This window comes from Mirounga angustirostris, unplaced genomic scaffold (assembly GCF_029215605.1).
Source record: "Mirounga angustirostris isolate CCGP_5_RB_7025 unplaced genomic scaffold, mMirAng1.0.hap1 SCAF_4, whole genome shotgun sequence".
Classification (NCBI taxonomy): domain Eukaryota; kingdom Metazoa; phylum Chordata; class Mammalia; order Carnivora; family Phocidae; genus Mirounga; species Mirounga angustirostris.
In genome coordinates this window covers 153835545-153841723 of record NW_026991712.1, presented here as the reverse complement: position 1 = coordinate 153841723, position 6179 = coordinate 153835545, and positions in this window count along the sequence as shown.

The window sequence follows — 6179 nt, the reverse complement described above, 5'->3', positions numbered from 1 at the left end:
CGAGCCAAGGGCAAGAAGCCAAGTGAGAGGAGGCCTCTTGGGGTTGTATTGAGGCTCATCAGCAGGCAGGCCCTGGAACCTGTGGGGGGATCCTGGAAAGAGAGAAGGACCAGAGTCCCCTGAGGGAACCCTGGGTGGCAGATTTGTTTTAGACACAAAGAAATTCAATCCATCTCCGGTCAAAATTTTCAGTGTCCCTCAAAGGGATACCGATCTGCTTTACAAAAGCCCTCTTCATTTGGCAAAAACGATTCCCCAGATGAGCTTTAACACAGATTTTTTTTTTAAAGATTTTATTTATTTAATTGACAGAGAGAGAGAGAGACAGCGTGAGAGGGAACACAAGCAGGGGGAGTGGGAGAGGGAGAAGCAGGCTTCCTGCTAAGCAGGGAGCCCGATGCGAGGCTCGATCCTAGGACCCCAGGATCATGACCTGAGCCGAAGGCAGACGCTTAACAACTGAGCACCCAGGCGCCCTAATTATTTGTTATTTTATTTTATTTTATTTTTAAAGATTTTATTTATTTATTTGACAGAGCGAGAGAGGGAACACAAGCAGGGGGAGTGGGAGAAGGAGAAGCAGGCTTCCCGCAGAGCAGGGAGCCCGATGCGGGGCTCGATCCCAGGACCCTGGGATCATGACCTGAGCCGAAGGCAGACGCTTAACGACTGAGCCACCCAGGCGCCCTTTAACACAGATTTATGTTAGGATTTGATTTACATGCAACCTACCAAGAATATGCTCTCCGTGAAATAAGAGGTACGTGTGTAATAATGGCTTCCCAGTGCTTCTCAGGAAGGGAGGTCTGTGCTTTTCTGCACGTCTGGCTTTCAAAAACTGGTTTGCCACCCACGAGGTGTTGTCTCCCACGCCATCTTGGAGAGAAGAGCTTATGGCATGGGAGCTGACTCAACGCTCATATTGATGTCACTGGATCCAAGTGAAAGATACGAAATTCAGGATCAAAATAAAAATGTTTCCCCTAGTAAAATTGCTACTGTATGGCTCATTTCTAGTCACGTTATTTTATTATTTTACTTTATACAGCCTTTGCTAGATGTCAGGCCCTGTTCTAAACACTTTACTAACATTAACTCATTTAATTCTCATAACCAGTGAGGCAGTACAGTATCCCCACATTACAGATAAGGAAACTCAGGGGCAGAATGGCGAGGAAACTTGCAGTTTCAAATACATTTAGGAGGGAGAACACATAGCATTGCGTGAGTGTCCAAAGAGTGCATGGGCTAAAACGGGTTGAGAAAAAGATTTAAGGGGAGGTGTGGTTGATGTGTTTCCAAGCTAACCAATAAGAACTTTGAATAGGGGTGCCTGGGTGGCTCAGTCGTTAAGCATCTGCTTCGGCTCAGGTCATGATCCCAGGGTCCTGGGATCGAGCCCCGCATCGGGCTCCCTGCTCGGCGGGAAGCCTGTTTCTCCCTCTCCCGCTCCCCCTGCTTGGGTTCCCTCTCTAGCTGTCTCTGTCTCTCTCTGTGTCAAATAAATAAATAAAATCTTAAAAAAAAAAAAAGATAGGGGCGCCTGGGTGGCTCAGATGGCTAAGCGTCTGCCTTCGGCTCAGGTCATGATCCCAGGGTCCTGGGATCGAGCCCCGCATCGGGCTCCCTGCTCCGTGGGAAGCCTGCTTCTCCCTCTCCCACTCCCCCTGCTTGTGTTCCCTCTCTTGCTGTGTCTCTCTCTCTGTCAAATAAATAAATAAAATCTTAAAAAAAAAATAGGAATTTTGAATAACAGTTCTAAAGTCTAGATGTCTGTGTCCATATTCCAGAGGCAGCAGCGAGTCTCAAAGATCCAGCTTTGACTGACCGTCGGGCCCCCCACTGGCGATGTAGTATTGAGCAAGTCACTGGTGGACCTCGGTTATTCATGTGGGCAAGGGGGATCAGGAGGTATATCAGTTAGCTGATGCTTTATGACAAATTCACCTCAAAATTAGTGGTTTAAACACCATTTATTATTCTCTCAGTCTACCCGTGGGCTGGTGGTTCTGCTGGGCTAAGCTGGGCTTGGCTAGGCTCGCTCACGTATCTGCATGTAAGTGGCTCTGCTTATCTTGGCTGGGCGCCATCCCTTGTGTGAGGGCCTGAGCAGGGACGACTGGGCTGAGTAGGTTCTCCCACACATGGTCTCATCCTCTGGCAGTCTAGCTTACCGAGACTCGTTCTCATGGTAGTGGCAGGGGTCCAGGAAAGGGAGGGAAAATTCTCTTGCAGCCTAGACTCAGAACTAGCAGGGCATTCTATTAGTTAACACGATCCACCAAGGTCAGCCCAGGTTTCCAAGGGGGAGGAAATAGATTCCACCTCCTGAAGGGAGGAGCTACAAAGTTATTTTGCAAAAAGCACAGATCTAGAAAGGGGTGGAGTATTGGGATCATTTATGTAATCAAGTTACCACAGGAGATAGATTCCCCTAACTCAGAGGACAGTGTTGGGGTAGTGGGGGCCTTTAAGGTGGTAAGGAGGCTCAGACAGCTGAGGTCAAAGGCTTGACAGGGCTTTGAGAATGATAAAGCACCCCGCAGTTAGTGCTTCTAGTACCCCACCTCACCTGTGGGGCTGTGAGTTCTTGCTGTGTCCCTCTCCTGCCCACCCCTTCGGTACCGAGGAAAGTCTCACCCCCGTGAAAGAAAACGGAGAAGTAGAGCAGTTACTGACAACAGGGGCACACACTGTGTTCTCAACCCCAGAACAAAGACAGACTTTAAACCCTCTGGAATCGGAGAAGCTCTCTTCCCTTCTGCAAGCTCTCCTTCCCCTTCTTGCAGCCCTGCTCCCACCTCCAAGGGGACTTGGCAGGGTATCACTGGTCTGCCCAACAACTGAGGACACACAAGGATGACTTGCTGAAGGTGACCAACTAATGGGGGAGGACCCCCCGGATCCTGGTCAGGGAACCCACCAGCACCTGCCTGAGGTACTGTCAGTAAGAGCAACTCACCTGGCACTGTACCTCCTGAGTGTGGGTACCTGCTGTGTGGCTCCCAGAACCGAATGGTGTTGATTTACAGATGCTAACACAAGGCGGAGCCCTGGAAACCCTTCCCCCTCTGGATCCTCGAATCTGCTTGCTCTTCCTTTCCATGGCCTTTGTCTCCCGCTTCTCCTCCATATTACCTTCCCCAAACACTGGTAGGGTTGCATCACATTCCTGCTTACTAATGAACTAATGCTTATTGAGCTCTTACAATGGGCCGGGTGCTGTTCTAAGCTCTTTCCTTGATTTAACTAATTGAATCTTCCCAATTCTGTGATGTAGTCCCTAGTATTATCCCCCGTTTTCCAGATAAAGACACTGAGGCACGAGAGGATAAAGTGACTTATTCAAGGTTACTTTGTAAGCAAGTGGCAAACTTAAGATTAAAACTCAGGCAGTCTGGTTCCTGAGCGTGGGCTCCTCAGGCCAGAAAACCCCTCTCTATTTTTTTTTTAATAATAAATAACAATAATATAATGATTAACATGCATGGAATCCTTACTGTATGTTAGGTCCTGTTTTGACTGTGTTAGGTGCCTTAACTCATCTGATTCTTATAATAGTACTAGAGACTTGGGGGAGGGGGAATACCATTATTGTCCTCCTTTTACAGGTAAGAAAACACAGTTACACAACAAGGATGGGTTGCCAGGCACTTTAGTTTCAGAGCCAAGCTTTATACGTCTGTACTGTCTACTTCCCCAAGGTCTGTTCAGTCCAAGAGCCCAGCATCCAAAGGCTCTTTGGGTTTATGCAGTATGATCTCTGCATTTCCACCAAAGTATATCTTTTGTCTCTTGGTCTATGCATGTCTTTTCCTTCCCAACCAGACCTTGAGCTCCACAAGGCCAGATCTGAGGTTTGTTTCTTGCCTCAGTTTCCCCAGGTCACAGCAAGAAGCCTATCAAATGGAAGCAGGGCTCAGTGGCAGTCTTTTGAATCAAACCACAGTATGTCAGAAGGTGAAGAGATCCTCTCTCAGAGGAGTGAAGTCGCCACCCACCATGACCTGTACTTTAGAATTGGTCCAGGACTTGCTGCCTTACAGTGACTTACAAGACCCTCAGGTCTGGATTCTTCCAATACATGTGTGAAAACTCATAACAGGAGACTTCGTTTATTATTTTATTTTTTAAATAAACTCTACACCCAATGTGGGACTCAAACTCATGACCGCAAGATCACGAGTTGCATGCTCTAGCAATTGAGCCAGCCAGGTGCCCCAGGAAACCTCATTTAAAGCGCAGTCACCAGGCCAGAAGGAAGAGCTCTCATGCCCTGTCACTCAATTGCAGACCCAACAGGAAATGACACACCTTACAAATTCACACTATTTTACTACCCAGCTGGAGGGGAAAAAAAGCTTTTCTCCTCCCCCAGCAACAGCTGGCCAAAGAGAAATGTCATAACTCAGCCAATGAAAAGCCACTATACTTCATATTCCCAGTTTACTCCAATGGACTTTTTGTTTCTTTCTTTTTTTTTTTTTTTTAAAGATTTTATTTATTTGACAGAGAGAGACACAGCGAGAGAGGGAACACAAGCAGGGGGAGTGGGAGAGGGAGAAGCAGGCTTCCCGCAGAGCAGGGAGCCCGATGCAGGGCTTGATCCCAGGACTCTGGGATCATGACCTGAGCTGAAGGCAGACGCTTAATGACCCAGGCACCCCTGGACTTTTTGTTTCTAATAGCCCTTCCTAACTTACCCCTTTCCTGTGTAAAAGAGCTGTCCTCTCCTTTGTTCCCTGGGCCTGCCTGTGGCTTTGGCCTGGCTTGGTTGTCAGGAGTTGCAACTCTCTGCTATTCTGGAATAAACCATTTTGCTGTTAAAATAACTGATTATTTATTTATATATAAATGAACATTTATTTCATTATTTATTTTAGAGCAGAGGGAGAGGGAGAGGACCTCAAGCAGACTCTGAGCTGAGTGTGGCAATGGTGGTGGGGCTCATCCCCACGCCCTGAGATCCCGACCTGAGCCAAAATCAAGAGTCGGTAGACTCACCGTAGACTCACTGACTGAGCCACCCAGGCGCCTGACTGACAGTTTTAATTTTAACACATCTAGACTCTTCACAGGTGGGCCTTTCATTCAGTCAATAAACATTTATGGAGAGCCTACTATGTGCCAGGCACCCATCATAAAGGACCTCACATACTGCTAACTATCCTGTGAGGTAGGCATTTTAACCATCCCTCTTTTATTTTTTTTTTTTTTATTTTTTATTTTTTTTTTAAGATTTTATTTATTTATTTGAGAGAGAGAGAATGAGAGACAGAGAGCACACGAGAGGGGGGAGGGTCAGAGGGAGAAGCAGGCTCCCCGCCGAGCAGGGAGCCCGATGCGGGACTCGATCCCGGGACTCCAGGATCATGACCCGAGCCGAAGGCAGTCGCTTAACCGACTGAGCCACCCAGGCGCCCCCATCCCTCTTTTAAACGTTAAGGCACAGATTCAGAGAAGTAAACAGAGCTGGAGTACCAGCAGAGTGTTTCAGCCGACAGCATTTCCAGCCAGAAAGCACCTGTGTCCCACAGAGTTTCACTTCCAGGAGCCATAATGGTGGTAAAGCTTGATGGTTAAGAGCAATGGCTTGAGACTAGAGCTGAGTTTCAGTCCCCACTCAGCCATGTGTGTGACCCACAGAGGTCGTTTAACCCCTCTTGGCTACAGTTACCTCAGCTGTAAAGTAAGGATAATAAAATGCCTTCCTCGTGGGTCTGTTGGGAGGACAAATGAGATAAAGCACATAAACATAAAGTCCTATGAGAGATGCCTGGATGGGAGTATTTTGTTTGTGTATGTAAGACCCCCATCCCCCTAATGAAGAGTGCAGGTCCCCAGACTCCTGGTCAGGCGTCCTCTCTGCTCTCTGGATGTAAAATCCAGGAGAGCCCATGACTGGAGAAGGGTGAATCTGGGAAAGTCAGTCTGTAGGAGGTGGCTGAGCAAAAGGACAAGTGATGGGTGGTTTGGCCATGAAGAAGAGCCCTGGGAGAGAGACATGGGGTCCCAGGGTTGGGAAAGGGGAAGGGGCAGCAGGTGGGCTCCCTAGGGGACTTCCTGGGCCCCTCCCGCCTGGTTCCCCTAGAAGCCCCGCGCATGGGAGAGGTGGACACCCTGGGAGGGTCTCCTGGAAAGATGCTTCTAAACTGCGGGGATTAATCAGGTCCGCGAGC